This window comes from Oncorhynchus masou, chromosome 24 (assembly GCF_036934945.1).
Source record: "Oncorhynchus masou masou isolate Uvic2021 chromosome 24, UVic_Omas_1.1, whole genome shotgun sequence".
Lineage (NCBI taxonomy): Eukaryota > Metazoa > Chordata > Actinopteri > Salmoniformes > Salmonidae > Oncorhynchus > Oncorhynchus masou.
This window is the reverse complement of record NC_088235.1, coordinates 106,422,931-106,442,892: the sequence shown is the minus strand read 5'-3', so window position 1 is coordinate 106,442,892 and position 19,962 is coordinate 106,422,931. Positions and strand designations below refer to the sequence as shown.

Here is a 19,962-nt window from a genome sequence, read left to right as displayed (position 1 = left end):
CTACATTGTAGAATAACAGTGACGACATCGAAACTATATATGGAATCATGTAGTACCGCAAAAAATATAAAAACGAATCAAAATATATTCTTCAAAGTAGCTACCCTTTGCCTTGATGACAGCATTGCACACTCTTGGCATTCTCTCAACCAGCTTGCATCAACTGGAATGCATTTCAATTAACAGGTGTGCCTTGTTAAAAGTTCATTTGTGGAATTTCTTTCCCACTTAATGCATTTGAGCCACAAGGTAAGAGTGGTATACAGAAGATGAAGAAGATAAATTACAGCTGCCTCTGATTGTGAACCACACTCGGCCAGAAATAAAGAAATAAAGAACATAGAATGCCCATCCAAATCAGTCCCCCCCAAAGGTGAGGACTCCGGCCGCAAAACCTGAACCTATAGGGGAGGGTCTGGGTGGGCATATATCCGCGGTGGCGGCTCTGGTGCGGGACGTAGACCCCGCTCCACCTCTGGCTCACCCCACTTTGGTGGTGCCTCTGGTGCGGGGACCCTCGTCGCCGACCCCGGACTGGGGACCCTCGCCGCGGGCCCCGGACCAGGGACCGTCGCCGCGGGCAACGGACCGGGGACCCTCGTTGCGGGCCCGGACCGTCACTGAGGGCCCCGGACTGGAGATCGTTGCTGGGGGCTCCGGACCGGGGACCGTCTCTGGAGGCTTCGTGCCATGGATCATCACTGGAGGCTTCGTGCCATGGATCATCACTGGAGGCTTTGTGCCATGGATCATCACTGGAGGCTTCGTGCCATGGATCATCACTGGAGGCTTCGTGCCATGGATCATCACTGGAGGCTTTGTGCCATGGATCATCACTGGAGGCTTCGTGCCATGGATCATCACTGGAGGCTTCGTGCCATGGATCATCACTGGAGGCTTTGTGCCATGGATCATCACTGGAGGCTTCTTGCCATGGATCATCACTGGAGGCTTCGTGCCATGGATCATCACTGGAGGCTTCGTGCCATGGATCATCACTGGAGGCTTCGTGCCATGGCTCATCACTGGAGCCTTCGTGCCATGGATCATCACTGGAGGCTTCTTTCGTGGAGCAGGCACAACCCGTCCTGGCTGGATACCCACTTCATCCCTGCACGTTCGAGGCGCTGACACAGGATGCACTGGGCTGTGCAGGCGCATTGGAGACACCTTGCTCAGAGCAGGCGCAGGATACACTGGACCGTGGAGGCGCACTGGAGGTCTCGAGCGCAGAGCTAGCACAACTCGTCCTGGCTGGATACCCCCTGTAGACCGGCAATTGTGGGGGGCTTGAACTGGCCACATTGGGCTGTGCTGGCGAACCGGGGACACCGTGCGCAGAGCTGGCGCAGGATTACCTGGGCCTAAGAAACGCACTGGAGGCCAGGAGCGCTGAGCCGGCACCATCCGTACAGGCTGGATGCCCACTCTAGCCCGGCCGATGCGGGGAGCTGGAATATAGCACACCGGGCTATGAGTGCGCTTTACCGCATAACACGGTGCCTGCCTGGTCACTCACTCCCCACGGCAAGCACGGGGAGTTGGCTCAGGTCTATCACCTGACTCCGCCAATCTCGCCGTGTGCCCCGCCCAAAAAAATTCTGGGGCTGCCTCTCGTGCACACCTTGTTCAGCCAACTCCTCGTAGCGTCGCCGTTCCGGCTTTGCTGCTTCCAGTTCCTCCTCAGGACGGCAATATTCACCAGCCTGTGCCCGGGGTCCCTTGCCATCCAGTATCTCCTCCCATATCCATTCCTCCAGGAAACACTGATTGGTCTTTTTGTGGTAGGATCTTCTGTAACGGGTGTCGTCGGAAGGATGAGACCAAGGCACAGCGTTCTTTGAGTTCCACATAATTTATTAACGAAGTGAAGACAAAACAATAAAGAATACAACGACCGAACAGCTTCGTTGTGCAAACTACCTGCACACAAACAAAAAACAAGATCCCACACAGAAGGAGGGAAAAGGGCTGACATAAGTATGATCCCCAATCAGAGACAACGATAGACAGCTGCCTCTGATTGGGAACTACACTCGGCCAGAAACAAAGAAATAAAGAACATAGAATGCCCACCCAAATCCCACCCTGACCAAACCAAAAGAGAGACCTAAAAAGGCTCTCTAAGGTCAGGGCATGACACATTAACTGTTCAGAGGAGACTGCATGAATCAGGCCTTCATAGTCGAATTGCTGCAAAGAAACCACAACTACAAGACACCAATAATAAGAAGATACTTGATTGGGCCAAGAAACAAGAGCAATGGACATTAGATTGGTGGAAGTCTGTCCTTTGATCTGATGAGTCCAAATTTGAGATTTTTGGTTCCAATTGCTGTATCTTTGTGAGACACAGAGTAGGTGAACGGATGATGTCCGCATGTGTGGTTCCCACCGTGAAACATGGAGGAGGAGGTGTGATGGTGCTTTGCTGGTGACACTGTCTGTGATTCATTTAGAATTCAAGATGCACTTAAACAGCATAGCTACCAGAGCATTCTGCAGCGATACACCATCCTGTCTGGTTTGCGCTTAGTGCGACTATCATTTGTTTTTCAACAGGACAATGACCCAAAAAACACCTCCAGGCTGTGTAAGGGCTATTTGACCATGAAGGAGAGAGATGGAGTGCTGCATCAGATGACTTGGCCTCCAACAATCACCCAACCTCAACCAAATTGAGATAGTTTGGGATGAGTTGGACCACAGAGTGAAGGAAAAGCAGCCAACAAGTGTTCAGCATATGTGGAAACTCCTTCAAGACTGTTAATAAAATCATTCCTCATGAAGCTGGTTGAGAGAATAAGAGTGTGCAATGCTGTCATCAAGGCAAAGGGTGGCTACTTTGAAGAATCTAAAATATATTTTCATTTGTTTAACACTTTTTTGGTTACTACATTATTCCACATATGTTATTTCATAGTTTTAATGTCTTCACTGTTATTCTACGATGTAGAAAATAGTTAAAATAAAGAAAAACCATTGAATGAGTAGTGTGTGTCCAAACTTTTGATTGGTATTGAATATGGTTCTTAATTTCAAACCACATTCAAACCTTTGAAAATAGTTAAAAACTAAGTTCAACTAAGAAATTCTAAATATACATGTTCTCTATTATGATTGTGTGGCAGGTTTGTTTTGTTTTGCTGTGAGCATCCTGGCAGGTGTCTTCACGGACATTTTCAACGTGTCCCTGAATGAGTCTGGAATACCAACATGTTTGAAGCAGACCACCATAGTCCCTGTGCCCAAGAACACGAAGGCAACCTGCCTAAATGACTACAGACCCGTAGCACTCACGTCCGTAGCCATGAAGTGCTTTGAAAGGCTGGTAATGGCTTACATCAACACCATTATCCCAGAAACCCTAAAATCACTCCTATTTGCATACCGCCAAAACAGATCCAAAGATGATGCAATCTCTATTTCACTCCACACTGCCCTTTCCCACCTGGACAAAATGAACACCTATGTGAGAATGCTATTCATTGACGACAGCTCAGCTTTCAACACCATAGTACCCTCAAAGTTCATCACTAAGCGAAGGATCCTGGGACTAAACACCCCCCTCTGCAACTGGATCCTGGATCTCTTGACGGGCCGCCCCCAGGTGGTGAGGGTAGGTAGCAACACATCTGCCACGCTGATCCACAACACTGGAGCCCCTCATGGGTGTGTGCTCAGTCCCCTCCTGTACTTCCTGTTCACCCACGACTGCATGGCCAGGCATGACTCCAACACCATCATTACGTTTGCAGACGACACAACAGTGGTAGGCCTGATCACTGATAACGACGAGACAGCCTATAGGGAGGAGGTCAGAGACCTGGCCGGGTGGTGTCAGAATAACAACCTATTCCTCAACGTAACCAAGACTAAGGAGATGATTGTGGACTACAGGAAAAGGAGGACCGAGCACGCCCCCATTCTCATCGACGGGGCTGTAGTGGAGCAGGTTGAGAGCTTCAAGTTCCTTGGTGTCCACATCAACAACAAACTAGATTGGTCCAAACACACCAAGACAGTTGTGAAGAGGGCACAACAAAGCCTATTCCCCGGCAGGAAACTAAAAAGATTTGGCATGGGTCCTCAGATCCTCAAAAAGTTCTATAGGTGCAACATCGAGAGCATTAAGGTTGCATCACTGCTTGGTATGGCAATTGCTCGGCCTCCGACCGCAAGGCACTACAGAGGTTACATCACTGGGGCTAAGCTACCTGCCATCCAGGACCTCTACACCAGGCGGTGTCAGTGGAAGGCCCTAAAAATTGTTAAAGACCCCGGCCACCCCAGTCATAGACTGCTCTCTCTACTACCGCATGGCAAGCGGTACCGGAGTGCCAAGTCTAGGACAAAAAGGCTTCTCAACAGTTTTTACCCCCAAACCATAAGACTCCTGAACAGGTAATCAAATGGCTACCTGGACTATTTACATTGTGTACCCCCCCAACCCCTCTTTTACACTGCTGCTACTCTCTGTTTATCATATATGCATAGTCGCTTTAACTATAGATTAATGTACATACTATCTCAATTGGCGTGACCAACCAGTGCCCCCGCACATTGGCTAACCCGGGCTATCTGCATTGCGTCCCGCCACCCACCGCCAGCCAACCCCTCTTTTATGCTACTGCTACTCTCTGTTCATCATATATGCATAGTCACTTTAACCATATGTACATGTACATACTACCTCAATCAGCCTAACTAACCGGTGTCGGTATGTAGCCTCGCTACTGTTATAGCCTCGCTACTGTTATAGCCTCGCTACTGTATGTAGCCTCGCTACTGTTATTTTTTACTGTCTTTTTACTGTTGTTTTTATTTATTACTTACCTATTGTTCACCTAATACCTTCTTTGCACTGTTGGTTAGAGCCTGTAAGTTAACATTTCACTATAAGGTCTACACCTGTTGTATTCAGCGCACGTGACAAATAAACTTTGATTTGATTTGACGATGAGTTTGGGTCTTCTGTCTTGTAAATGTCAAGTGTGTTCCTCCCTACCAAAGTCAGGACATTATGCATACACACAAAAGGGTAAGGAACCAGGTGATATCTGATGCAGGCGGACATTGTTTGTCAGCGATAAACAGAGAACGCTGAGCAGACTGCCTAGCAACAGGTCCTCCATTTCAAAGCCTCTGTAAAGAGCATGACCAAATCAAACACACATTACCTGAGTCCTGAATAAGACCTGAATAAGTTTTAATACACTATAGGCTCTCACTCAGTCAGGAATGTGACATCACCTTACGTTGGTAATAGCCAGCGTGACAATGACAATGTCTCCATGCCTAAATACCAACCTGCACCAACCACCACTGCTCTGTTTTGCCATGATCCCTTGATTCATCCCACTCAGACACCATACACCACTGTTTTGACAAATTTGATCTGTGTGTTGACTACCCACCTGGGTTTGGTTGTTAGGCTATACCCTCTGGTCTTACATACAAAGGACAGGCAGAGCTCTTCTACAGTAGGGCTTTGGCTCAACTCTATTGTGCCATTACTGTCACTGAATCAGTGGGCGGGAGGAGCCAGGTTACAGAACGCTGCAGGGCTGGCACAGGCTAACTAGCATGAGGCTCATGTGGCTACAGTTTGTGATCCCTTAATCTGATCTAATCACTGTAGAGTACAGTAGACTAGTATAAGGTCTTAGCAACCATGCAGGGATCTATCTGAAGGTATGCCTTCCTCCCTGATGATGATGATGTCTGTAGGGGATAGCGGCTCTCAGGGACAGGATCTCCTATCATCTCATGAGGCCTCATCAGGAGAGGAACAAGGGACTCATAGGAGAGTCAGGCTCACGTCCAGTGGCTCTAGCCTATATCTAGTCAGTATACAAGACTAATCACCATCGGTAGGCAGTATACAGTAGGCTTGTCCCGATTTGTGATGATGCTGTAACACAATTACATTGAAAAAAAAAGGACCCTTGTCTGTCACGAATGTTGAATCAAAATAGACTTGAACTTACTCTGCTGGTTGTCTGTCTGGTTGGTCCTTCAGCTGGTCTAAATTTGAGAAAAAAATATCCACAGTATTATTAAACCAACTTCAAAACGTTGGTCTCTGTGAGTGACAATCAAGTTAATTGCTCATGACCTAAGCACAGAAGTACTTGTACGCAATGCATGCATACTTACCGATGTCATGCAGGCGTTTACATGGTTTCGCGCATGTCCCAGGTGACCTTTAAACGGCAGTACCAGCGATATAAAAATTGGGTAAATAATAATTCCCTGTGCATATTTTGTCTAAAATCTGACCAGCTGAAGGACCTAACGCACATACAACCCCGTAGAGTAAGTTCAAATGTATTTTTATTCAACAATCTGGCTTGTAAGTAAGCTTTCCACGTTTTTGCAGTGCTTTGTTTGATATTATACCAGTAATTGGTATAATAGTCTGATTTATAAGGCAAGCAATAGGCCTGCTATCAAATCAGTCCAAATCAGTAGCAGTATGTCCTATGACTTAATCAAAGTCTAAAGTAAAATGATTAAATTAAATTATACTTTCCGGCAATACAGAAGAAGTTGGAGAAATATAGGCCTGTTTTAGACATCTATTCATTACACAACTACTTGCCGCCCCGCCTGGATGTACGTACTTTTTCGCAGGCGGGTCTCGACGTTGCTACGTCACCGGCAGGGTGGCACTTGCCAGTGTTTTTTTGAACGCGCGAGAGCAACCCAGACACTGCTCATTCAACTTGCCTGTGCTTCAGTCACATTGGAGAGCCAGAGGGACAGAGCGAGAGGTACCTGAGAAAACTGAACCGTGCCAACTGCATCGTATTCGCTGTACCCACACAGACAACTCTGAATTTACATTAAATATGTCTATCACCATCTGCTGTCAAAAGCCCCAGGTAAGCAATTATTTCTGCAAAATATAGCTAGAGGATTGTCACTGTAGACTACATCGTGTACTGTACGTAGGCTACTGGAGGAAATGGTTGCAAACGACGTGGCCATGGCTAACAGGGATCCAGCTTTTGTAAAATGAACGTCAGATTTTGACTTTTTATAGCAGGTTAGGATTTACGAAGCAGGTTAGGCGAATTAACCTAGCAGGTTAGGATAATTAGACTAGGAAAAGGGTTAGTTTATATGCAAACCTTTTAACTTGACCAAACGAGGTGGTTTACTTGGTTTTATACGCTGACCTCTGTGAGGTCGTTGTTCTAGATCTAAAATAGAGTCTTTACTTGACTGTCGATGTTTTAACCTGAATCGGCGATGGTTGTTACATTGTTGTTACATTGCACCTTCCCGCCTTATAGCGGGAGGACGCGGAACGGATGGACACGAGCGTGTCGTTGGCAACACAGCGGTTAGTGCAATGACAATTTATCGGAAATACATCCGTTGTTATTATGCTGCACCGTATACCAATTGTTGGTAGGTTTTTGCAAGAAAGACAAACTGTACATATTGATTTGTGAATTCGCTTGTCCGGACATGTTCTCACTGGCTGGCAAAATGGGGGGGGGGGGGGGGGGTAGCTGAGCTCTGCAAAGTTTACCGGGCAGACCTACCACAAAAGAGCTAATGTTAACTAGTATCGTTCCGTTTTCCTCTTTTGTAATACACAGTAGTCGCATCGTGTTATTTGCTTTTTCGTGTGCGTAAGAGACCAGTCAAGCTGATGAGATTTTGGCTCCACTGACCTACATTCGGATAGTAAGGGACCCGTGGGTAGACAAAGACAGGCTAGTCATAATGCCGGGGGCTGTGGTCTGCTCTCTCTCTATGGCGGGCACAATATGATGCAAGCATGCGCCAATGTGCGTTATGCGCGCGAGCCAGCCAATAGAACTGCTTCAGAATGGACCTATCATCTCAGAGGGACGGTTGTTACGCTCTCTGGGACTGCCCACCGACTGTTGGCAGCGTGGCAACACATGGGTACAATTTGTCCTTTTCTCCTTTCGAGATTGATACGTTGTACCACTATTTTATTCCGTGTTGCTCTTGTCATTATATAAAGAAAATGTTCTCCCATTTTGAATGGTATATTGTTTTTGTGGATCTGAGTGATGTTCTATCGATTCCCTGGGTCATTTCATGTTTTCTTGTGTATCTGGGCTATTGTGGTTCAAGCAAGCAGAAATCCGTCCGGTATGTTGCAAAAACGTTTTAAAATAATGTCAGATTTAAATACTGGCTGATGTCATAACTCCAGGAGAATGTCTCCTCTCGAATGAGCCATTGCTCATATATTTGTGATATTCCTACCACGAGAAATGTGTATTTTAAAGGAGGGTCTAGCACATGTGTCCTATATGTCTGCCTCTTTAGGCTAGGGTGCATTGCATGGTGCAGTTGCCAAATATATTATAGAAAGGAGATAGGAATTCAATGAAGGAAGGTATAACGCAGCACCCTACAGTGTCGACCAATCGTGTTCATGGTGTCATGCTTCTTCACCCGGTTGCTAAGCTAACAGTCACACAATCCCTTCTCAAAGTCGGTGTATATGTGGAGAAAATTGCCTATTTTCCTCTGAAGTACGTAATGTCACAATTCCAAAGCTATACGATATTACAGATAGCAAGTTAATTATCTTGCGTCATAGAAATGTAATGTACTTGTTGACGAAATTTCTGCAAATGTTGGGGGTTTGGGCTAGCGCCCCATAGACTCCCATTCACTCCTTTTAGGAGAGCGCTCCTTGTTCCATAATCGCCCAGAATGCACCACGTGGCCCATTGACGTAGAATTGAGGTTGCGGAGATGGTAGATTCCTCGATTGATACCGTGGTTTTAGGCGATTTTACAGCAACTACCTACTTGACATGCTGCTATTGTCTTGGGTATTATTGTGTGTAGCTATGTTTGCTAGCCAGACTAAAGAGAGCATTGCATTGTAGATTTTGTATTCGACTTGAGCTGCAACAGATTTCCACAACGATTTTCCATGTTGTTACTAACCTTATTATAATGTCAAAATGAAACATTTGTTCACAAAAATATTGTCCTCACATAGTGTTATGTAACAGTGTAAATTAAAGGAATGAGTTGTTTTGGGTGGAATTTTCCTTTGATGCCACAGACTGAAAATAGATTTGCATTTACCTATCAATTTTGGATTTGTTGGTATTCTGGGCCATTAATGAGTATTTCCAAAAAGCTGATATAAAAATGTCAAACTTAATGAAAATGTATATTTAGTTTAGTTTATTATACTACTGTCATCAATATTACAATAAATATTAACCACTTTGAAATGAACATACATATCAATAATTTCGAAGCTCATTATGTAAAATTGTCCATTTTAAAAGCCGGTTTATAGTGTTACAAAGTGGACTATATTTAGTAACTTACTTTAAAGATGGTAATGGGGTCTAAATGGGCATTATTCTAAATTCAGTGCAGTTGTCTTTAACTGCCATTTCTTAGATATGTTCTCCAGACTAGCTCAGGGGGAATTGTTAAGATGTTGTATAAAAAAACTAAAATGCATTTTTTCGTACACATCTTTAGTATTTTACAGATAGAAAGGGAAAAAAAGTATTTATCTGCAATCTGCTGTGGACAAGTCTGGTCTTGGAGTATCTTAACAAAATGAAACCAAAATATTTAGACAGACTTCATCCAATGTCCAGAAAAATGGATTTATGAGATATGCAAATGTGTGCATATTTAATGATATCACCCAATTTGCATATTTTTATATGATTTTTCAAAAACATTGTAATACAAAAAAAGTTGTATATTTGTGTCTACATTCAACTGGTAAAAAGTTATTGTGATATAATTTTCAGGGCCATTTCCCCCCCCCCCCCCCCTATGAGGGTGTGTTGCCTGGCCTTAAAGATACTCCAGTCTCTAGCACCTCACATCGCAATAGGTGGTCTAAGTATCTTCATGATATCCAATGCTCTGGTTTCTGTGAAAATAAAACCTCAATGATTGATTTTTACACCCCGGCTTAGCTTGTTGTATTTGTAATTTATATAATGGGTGGACATACTAAAATGTGAAAACGTGGGCGTGGCAATCTGCAATACTAGCCTACTGCTCGGGATGTCATTATGTTCCACTGTGGCCTGGCTTTAGCATTCTGGGGACTTCTAATTGTTGTCTGTTTTCTGCACCATTGTGATTTAACAGTCAGATGGAAACCGAGAGAAAAACCTTTAGAAAACTAACCCTCTATGGCAGTATCTCTTTCTTTCTCCCCTGCCTGTTTCTCTACCAGCCTGTCTGTCTGTACCTCAATCTAACTGTTGCTTCATTTCTCGCTCGTCTCTCCCAGTCGATCTCGCTTATCGACACCCTCCTTGTCTTCCCAAAGATTCGGCCTGGTGTGATCAAGTCGTCCCCTTGACTGATGTGATTTCCCAAAACGAACAGTCAAATTCATGTGAAAGTGCTTACCAGTGTCTACTCTTATTAATGTATATTTCTTCTAGTCTCTACACTCTCCTTACTACAGTCTCCAGTTAGTGTACTGTACTCTAACAGTGGCATGAAGGTTGAGTTTATCGTTCAGCCTCTGTGCCCAACCAACACTATGTATAGAGCCAGCTGGACAGAAGATTGATCTGTATTCTACTCCTGGCCACCTGATCTTAAAGGTTAAAACAGATGTCTAAAGGGAAGGAACAGATTTAGCTAATTTTGCTTATCATTCACGCATAATCAATCCCTGAAATGTAGACAGACTAACAGGGTTGGCATGCTGAATGTTTGTGGTCTATAACTCACTTTGCTTTATGGAGACTTTATAAAATACCAGTAAAAAGTTTGGACACACCTACACATTCAAGGGGTTTTCTATATTTATACTATTTTCTACATTGTAGAATAATAGTGAAGACATCAAAAGTATGAAATTACACATGGAATCATGTAGTAACCAAAAAAGTGCTAAACAAATGAAATATATTTTACATTTGAGATTCTTCAACCCTTTGCCTTGAAGACAGATTTTCAGACTCTTGGCATTCTCTCAACCAGCTTCACCTGGAATTCTTTTCCAAAAGTCTCGAAGGAGCTCCCACATATGTTGAGCACTTGTCGGCTGCTTTTCCTTCACTCTGCGGTCCCACTAAGAGCAATCCAGATGGGTTGGCGTATTGCTGCAGAATACTGTGGTAGCCATGCTGGTTAAGTGTGCCTTGCATTCTAAATAAATCATGCTTCCTACATGCTTCACGGTGGGAACCACATATGCAGAGATCATTCGTTCACCTACTCTGCGTCTCACAAAGACACGGCGCTTGGTACCAAAAATCTCAGATTTGGACTCATCAGACCAAAGGACAGATGTGGCAGTCCTCATGAGTGCCAGTTTCATCATACTTGATGGTTTTTGCGAATTTGGTCTCTTACCAAATAGGGCTATCTTTTGTATACCACCCCTTCCTTGTCACAACACAACTGATTGGCTTAAACGTATTAAGAAGGAAAGAAATTCCACAAATTCATGAAGCTGGTTGAGAGAATGCCAAGAATGTGCACAGCTGTCATCAAGGCAAAGGGTGGCTACTTTGAAGAATCTTACGTATAAAATGTATTTTGACTTGTTTAGTACTTTTTTGGGTTACTACGTGATTCCGTATCTGTTATTTCATAGTGTTGGTGTCTTCACTATTAATATACAATGTAGAAAATAGTAAAAATAAAGAAAAACCCTAGAATTAGTTTGTGTGTCCAAACTCTTGACTGGTACTGTATGTCGACCCCCAGAGGGGCAGCAGGGGAGCCTAGTGGCTAGAGCGTTGGACTAGTAACCAGAAGGTTGCAAGCTCAAACCCCCGAGCTGACAAGGTACAAATCTGTCGTTCTGCCCCTGAACAGGCAGTTAACCCACTGTTCCCAGGCCGTCATTGAAAATACGAATTTGTTCTTAACTGACTTGCCTGGTTAAATAAAGGTAAAATAAAAAAATTACATGTTTATCGGAATCCGGGGAGGGGTTGAGAAAGAAAGGTGGAGAGCTGTGGAAGGAGCAGAGAGCGAGGTGGGGAAGAGAGTTATAGGGGGAGAGTGATTTAGGAGAAAGGGGGGGATCAGAGGGCAGGGGAGTGAATGGAGAGAAGAGAGTGAGAGAAGGGAATAGACGGGAGGGGACAGGAAAATAGCAGCAAGGCTGTGGTGCATTCAGGAGTCTCCTGACAGATGTTGCACATCCGACCAACCCACATCTGTACAGACGGGGGGCTGTGCCCTCACTGACCTACAACACACACTGTACATACTGTAAACTGGTGTACAAACAGACCCTTGATTCAACTATTGCTAACTTGCTCAGACACGGACATACACACACACATTCCATTTTATAACCAGTCTGGCTCACTCTCGTCACTTCATTCTGCATACAAGCTATGGCACATCCACCATTCTAACACACACACACACACACTGAGAGTGGGTGGAAGACACCACCAGGTTAAAGAACATACCAGATGTTCTGGACCGTGCCTCAGTCTGGTGTAAGTCATGTGACATGCTGTTCTTTTCCACAGCAATGCAATGCACCAGATGTAGACTGTGCCTCGGTCTGGTGTAAGTCATGTGACATGCTGTTCTTTTCCACAGCAAGGCAATGCATTTTTCATCGTTTCTTTTCTTCTTCGTCCTGTACTCCTGACATGCAAGCACCACCCCAACATCAACATATGTGAAACTTGCACGTGTCTACAAAACAGTAGAAACAGTAGTAAAAAAAAATATATATAAAGGAAGATGTGTTTCCAATGACATCATCGACCAATTGGTAGGCAATACCGACTCAGATTTGGTTGAAGTCACATGATGCACACCAATGATGTCATTGAAAATCCTCATATTCTCTCTTTTACCTCAAGACATGGCACTGTATGTGAAAATGGTTAATTCTCAAAGTATTCAAACCCCTTGACTTTTTTCACATTTTGTTATGTTACAGCCTTATTTTAAAATAGATTTAAATTGTTGATTAGATACACATAGGCTCGTGCTTTTGCTTTTCGTTACACGTCTTGTTGGCTGACAAAAGGTAAATGTGGACAGTTCTCCTAACATCGTCAACGTGCACCTCTGAATTTGATAAGAAGGACGCGCATCGTTGCATCCCTGATGTGTCGGACTTTCCTAGAAGCCTACTTCAGAGCTGCGATGCCCTTGAGAATTGAGATATCTGAGAGAGACGTGAGTAAGAGGTGCTTCGGAGCAGGGCGACTGGCACCCGGGGGGAAGGGAATTAGAATGACTATATTCAGCCCATAGGCACAGCGGCCAATTTGACTGCAAGGCAAGGATTTTTTTTAGGAGGCATCAACGGCCATTGGCGGGAAATTCGAGGCCTGGCGACAAGGTTCGAGACACTATTTTTTTCAGTGCCAAGTAAGGCCACAGAGATGGTAGCCTATGATTAAAACAGTAAGCCATTTCAGCTAACATATCCAGGGTATGCATATGGACCTTTATGCTATATTATATATTAAGAAGTGAGAAATGCATTATACTGTTGAAGTCGGAAGTTTACATACACTTAGTTTGGAGTCATTAAAACTTGTTTTTCAATCACACACAAAGTTCTTGTTAACAAACTATAGTATTGACAAGTCGGTTAGGACATCTACTTTACGCAGGACACAAGTAAATTTTACAACGATTGTTTACAGACAGATTATTTCACTTATAATTCACTGTGTAACAATTCCAGTGGTTCAGAAGTTTACATGCACTAAGCTGACTGTGCCTTTAAACAGCGTGGAAAATTCCAGAAAATGATGTCACGGCTTTAGAAGCTTTTGATAGGTTAATTGGCATAATTTGAGTCCATTGGTGGTGTACCTGTGGATGTATTTCAAGGCCTACCTCCAAACTCAGTGCCTCTTTGCTTGACATCATGGGGAAATCAAAATAAATCAGCCAAGACCTCAGAAAAAATTGTAGACCTCCACAAGTCTGGCTCATCCTTGGGAGCAATTTCTAAATGCCTGAAGGTACCATGTTCATCTGTACAAACAATAGTACGCAAGTATAAACACCATGGGACCATGCAGCCGTCATACTGCTAAGGAGGGAGACGCGTTCTGTCTCCTAGAGATGAACGTACTTTGGTGCGAAAAGTGCAAATCAATCCCAGAACAACAGCAAAGAACCTTGTGAAGATGCTGGAGGAAACGGGTACAAAAGTACCGATATCCACAGTAAAACAAGTTCTATATTGACATAACCTGAAAGGCCGGTCATCAAGGAAGAAGCCACTGCTCCAAAACCGCCATAAAAAGCCAGACTGTGGTTTGCAACTGCACATGGGGACAAAGATCGTACTTTTTGGAGAAATGTCCTCTGGTCTGATGAAACAAAAATATAACTGTTTGGCCATAATGACCACCGTTATGTTTGGAGGAAAAAAAGGGGAGGCTTGCAGGCTGAAGAACACCGTCCCAACCGTGAAGCACTGGGGTGGAAGCATCATGTTGTGGGGGTGCTATGCTGCAGGAGGGACTGGTGCACTTCACAAAATAGATGGCTTCATGAGGATGGAAAATGATGTGGATATATTGAAGCAACATCTCAAGACATCAGTCAGGAAGATGAAGCTTGGTCGCAAATGGGTCAAATGGACAATGACCCCAGGCATAGTTCCAAAGTTGTGGCAGAAATGACAACAAAGTCAAGGTATTGGAGTGGCCATCACAAAGCACTGACCTCAATTTTATTGAAAATATGTGGGCAGAACTGAAAAAGCGTGTTCGAGCAAGGAGGCCTACAAATCTGACTCAGTTACACCAGCTCTGTCAGGAGGAATGCCCCAAAATTCACCCAACAAATTTGTGGGTGTAACGGTTTTCATGCGGTGAAGGAGAGTCGGACCAAAATGCAGCGTGTAGATTGCGATCGATGTTTAATGAACAAACGTAAACACGAATCAATACAAATACTACAAAACAAAGAACGTAACGAAAACTGAACCAGCCTATACTAGTGTAAACTAACACAGATACATGAACAAGGACAATCACCCATGAAACACACAAAGAATATGGCTGCCTAAATATGGTTCCCAATCAGAGACAACGATAATCACCTGACTCTGATTGAGAACCGCCTCAGGCAGCCATAGACTAACGCTAGACATCCCACAAAACCCCAAGACAAAAACACACCACAATAACCCATGTCACACCCTGGCCTGACCGAATAAACATAATATATTTCGACCAGGGCGTGACAGTGGGAAGCTTGAGGAAGGCTACCCGCAACGTTTGACCCAAGTTAAACAGTTTAAAGGCAATGCTACCAAATACTAATTGAGTGTATGTAAACTTCTGACCCACTGGGAATGTGATGAAAGAAATAAAAGCTGAAATAAATCATTCTCTATTATTCTGAAATTTCACATAATTAAAATAAAGTGGTGATCCTAACTGACCTAAGACAGGGAATTTTTACTTGGATTAAATGTCAGGAATTGTGAAAAACTGAGTTTAAATGTATTTGCCTACGGTGTATGTAAACTTCCGACTTCAACTGTATACTCACAGAAAGCTGTGACTCTCCTCTCTGTAACTAGAACAATAGTAGTTGCTTTGAAAACAACTGTATTTTTCCCACAATTGAATTCTGAGGAATGTTTGTGCATCTCTCCCACCTCTGTGCACACAGTGTGGAGAGGGAGTGAGAGTGGATCGCTCACACAGCAGCAGACAGGGAAACGGGGACAGGCAGATACTTTCATAGCAGGAATCATCATAATGCATAGGCTATTACTGTCAAACAAATAATGGTTTTAGAACGATCTACAGGAACGTACCGACATGTGCATAATGCTTCAGTAAGAGGAAGGTCTTTCTTAGTAGCTCTAAAATGCTTATTTAGTAGCTCTAAAACGCCATCATAAAATCTGTTTATTTTGCCTGATTCCATTTAATTCTTCCCCAAATTCAGTTTTTTTCCAGTTTTGTTTTTCCAGGTTTCAGTTTTTCCTAGTTTGTTTTTCCGGTTTTCCCTCTCAATCACCACATTTGTCATAGGAAAACCACAAAGTTAGATGTTCTAAGTCTACAACAATTCTTAAACCACACCAGGAGACCACTTTTGAGGTCTGGGTTAGTCACCCTTTAATTCAAGTGCACACCCGCCAGAAACGGTTTGGTTAGCGATGATTCTGTGGCGCTCATTTGATTGCAGAGTTTGCGAAACAAATGGCGACTGGATTGATGTAAATAATCATGAGGTCATTCTGCCAGGCAGACATAACAAATGACGACTGTATTGATGTAAATAATAATGATATCCTTCTGCCAGGCAGACATAACAAATGACGACTGTATTGATGTAAATAATAATGATATCTTTCTGCCAGGCAGACATAACAAATGACGACTGTATTGATGTAAATAATAATGATATCTTTCTGCCAGGTGGACATAAGCTACTTTGTAGTTAGCATTTCATTGAGAAGGTTTTTTGGAAAGCCTTTCCATCTATCAGAAAATGGTTGTCATTGTATTAGCATCATCGCTAAAGGCTACACAAAGTAGTAGACAAATGTGAAAACCACACAGACAGGGCATTTTGTTGCCTCTTCAGAAAGTTTAAGGAAAATATGAATCACTGATGCGTTTTGTTCATGTCTTCTGATAATCTTGGGTTAATTAAAGGTCCAATGCAGCTGGTTTTATCTCCATCAAAACAGGCAGACATTTTAGGTGGTCTTTAAAAACTCTTACACTAAAAGGGCATGATCAATTTCACAGTATTATTCCATCATAGTGTTAAAATATATATAAAACACAGAAAAATCACGTTTTTCCCTGCACTGGGCCTTTCAAAAGCGGCTTTGTTGAATGAAGGCCCAGTGTGATAGGAGAGTCGGACAGGATTCACCACAAGGCTGACTGGCTACTTCTATAAATCTCAGGTCTAAGATTAGATCCTGGGACTGGGAGCTCAGCTCAGCTGCATCCGTCTAGCCAGAGCAGAGAAGCGCAGAATACGGTGTTTATGTTAAACATAAATGAGTATTCCATTCCCCCGAGTGTGGTCGTTTTAAGCCCTATCGACTCAAATGGCCATGGCTGGCTTGTGGCTACACCGCCGATGTCGACCCAGAGGCTTTTATAGCTTTTCTTCAGTCTGCCATGACAGTGGGAATCAATGGTGCATCTTCACTGATAACTGGTGTCACATACAGCTGTTGTCTGCTGTTGGAAATTCTCACACACACAACCAGCTGAGGCTTCAGAAAAGGCTTTCACACATGGTCTTAATGGCGGTTTTAAGAGTGAAGTGGTGGTTCCTGAAGAGGTGGACAGTCAGACACACAACACTCAACGCCACTTGTTGAACACCATAGTTGTCAGCACCAGTGACAGCAGTTAGGTTGGCTATAACATTGTGTTAGATTGGCTATAACATTACAGTTGGGTTGGCTATAACATTACAGTTAGGTTGGCTATAACATTACAGTTAGGTTGGCTATAACATTACAGTTGGGTTGGCTATAACATTACAGTTGGGTTGGCTATAACATTACAGTTAGGTTGGCTATAACATTACAGTTGGGTTGGCTATAACATTACAGTTGGGTTGGCTATAACATTACAGTTAGGTTGGCTATAACATTACAGTTAGGTTGGCTATAACATTACAGTTAGGTTGGCTATAACATTACAGTTGGGTTGGCTATAACATTACAGTTAGGTTGGCTATAACATTACAGTTAGGTTGGCTATAACATTACAGTTGGGTTGGCTATAACATTACAGTTGGGTTGGCTATAACATTACAGTTGGGTTGGCTATAACATTACAGTTAGGTTGGCTATAACATTACAGTTGGGTTGGCTATAACATTACAGTTAGGTTGGCTATAACATTACAGTTGGGTTGGCTTTAACATTACAGTTAGGTTGGCTATAACATTGCATGCACTCCATTAAAATAGAAAGTGCAGTTCCATGTTGCCTAATGAATCTCACAAACCCCACACATATCCAGATTCACTGGAATGGTGACTGGTTCTTCCTAATATGGGCATTTTGACATATTTTTTGACTGTTCCGAGTACTCACATGATTTTTATTTCTCTTTAGGCCTGTGCCGACTGCACAACAATGATAAATGTATCATTACCATTAGAGATAACAGATCCTAATAGCTAAAATGGCCCATATACACTGAGTGTAGAAAACATTAGGGACTCTTTATGACATAGACTGATCAGGTGAATCCAGGTGAAAGCTGTGATCCCTCGTTGATGTCACTTGTTAAATCCACTTCAGTCAGTGTTAATGAAGGGGATGAGACCAGATAAGGAAGTATTTTTAAGACTTGAGACATGGATGGTGTATGTGTGCCATTCAGAGGGTGAATGCAGCAAGAGAAAAGATTTGTGTGCCTTTGAAGGGGGTATGCTAATAGGTGCCATGCGCACCGGTTTGAGTGTGACAAGAACTGCAACGCTGCTGGGTTGTTCAAGCTTAATAGTTTCCTGTGTATCAAGAATGGTCCACCACCCAAAGGACATCCAGCTAACTTGACACAACTGTGGGAAGCATTGGGGTCAACATGGGCCAGCATCCCTGTGGAACCCTTTCGACACCTTGTAGAGTCCATGCCTCAATGAATTCTGGTGGCAAAAGGGGTGTGTTCCCAATGTTTTGTACACTCAGTGAATATTCACTCAATTAAAAAGCAAGTGCCATTGGAGATTAATTTATTGAAATCATAATATCGCCTGGTTATATTTTATCGTGGAACACAATCTGTAAAAAGACATTAACCCCAGCAGTGGCTTGTAGAAGCCTATTGCTGCATAGCCTTGTTTTGGTCATTTAGCAGACAAGATGCTGACGCTGATTTCCAGAGCCCTTATCGCATTCAAGACACCTATTTTATAGTAGGCTACGCAGACGCGAGTGTGGGTGCAATAATTGCATAACATGTATGTGTAAATTTAATTTGCAATGCGAGTGGTGTGGTCAGCATGTAAGCAAAACATTGACTGGACACAATTATTCTAAAACTGAAGCTTGTTGTTGGAACACATATTTTTCTACTTCAATAAACCAGTCCATTTTGAGTTTATGATAAAACTGTTGTCATTTGGCAAGGAATGTAGCTTGTGTGTGCACTCAGCACGAGAACTCATGACCATCCCTCGTTCTCCCTTCTCCTGCTGTTGTGTGTGGTTTCAATTAGAGGTCGACGGATTAATTGGAATGGCCGATTTAATCATAACAACCACAATTTGCAGATTGAATTTTTTTTTTTTACACCTTTATTTAACTAGGCAAATCAGTTAAGAACACATTCTTATTTTTAATGACGTCCTTATTTTCAATGCCTTTCTTTAAAATCAATACACACGTATATGTTTTTAAACCAGCATATTTAGTTAATATTGCTTGCTAACATTAATTTATTATAATTGGGGCAAATGTGTCACTTCTCTTGCGTTCCGTGCAAGCAGTCAGGGTATATGCAGCAGTTTGGGCCGCCTGGCTCGTTGCGAACTGGGTGAAGTCCATTTATTCCTAACAAAGGCCGTAATTAATTTGCCAGAATTGTACATAATTATGACATAACATTGAAGGTTGTACAATGTTACAGCAATATTTAAACTTAGGGATGCCATACGTTAGATAAAATAAGGAACGGTTCTGTATTTCACTGAAAGAATAAACATTTTGTTTTCGAAATTATAGTTTCTGGATTCTACCATTTTAATGACAAAAGGCTCATATTTCTGTGTTTATTATGTTATAATTAAGTCTACGATTTGATAGAGCCGTCTGACTGAGCGGTGGTAGGCAGCAGCAGGCTCGTAAGCATTCATTCAAACAGCACTTTCGTGTGTTTGCCAGCAGCTCTTCGCTGTGTTTCAAGCATTGCACTGTTTATGACTTCAAGCCTATCAACTCCCGAGATTAGGCTGGTGTAACCGATGTGAAATGGCTAGCTAGTTAGCGGGGTGCGTGCTAATAGAGTT

At 43.1% G+C, this 19,962-nt stretch overlaps 1 protein-coding gene across 2 annotated transcripts in view; it reads left to right on the top strand.

Annotated features, from left to right (window-relative positions):
* ivns1abpa (influenza virus NS1A binding protein a) overlaps positions 1–19,962 on the top strand; it is a 48,406-nt gene that overhangs the window by 4,224 nt on the left and 24,220 nt on the right. Inside the window, exon 1 of one of the 2 annotated variants that reach the window (XM_064936002.1) lies at positions 6,701–6,887. The exons of the other annotated variant lie outside the window; for it this stretch is intronic. The gene's annotated coding sequence lies outside the window, so the exon portion shown is untranslated. Of the gene's footprint in view, positions 1–6,700; positions 6,888–19,962 lie in introns of those variants that run through there. 2 annotated transcript variants of the gene reach the window in all.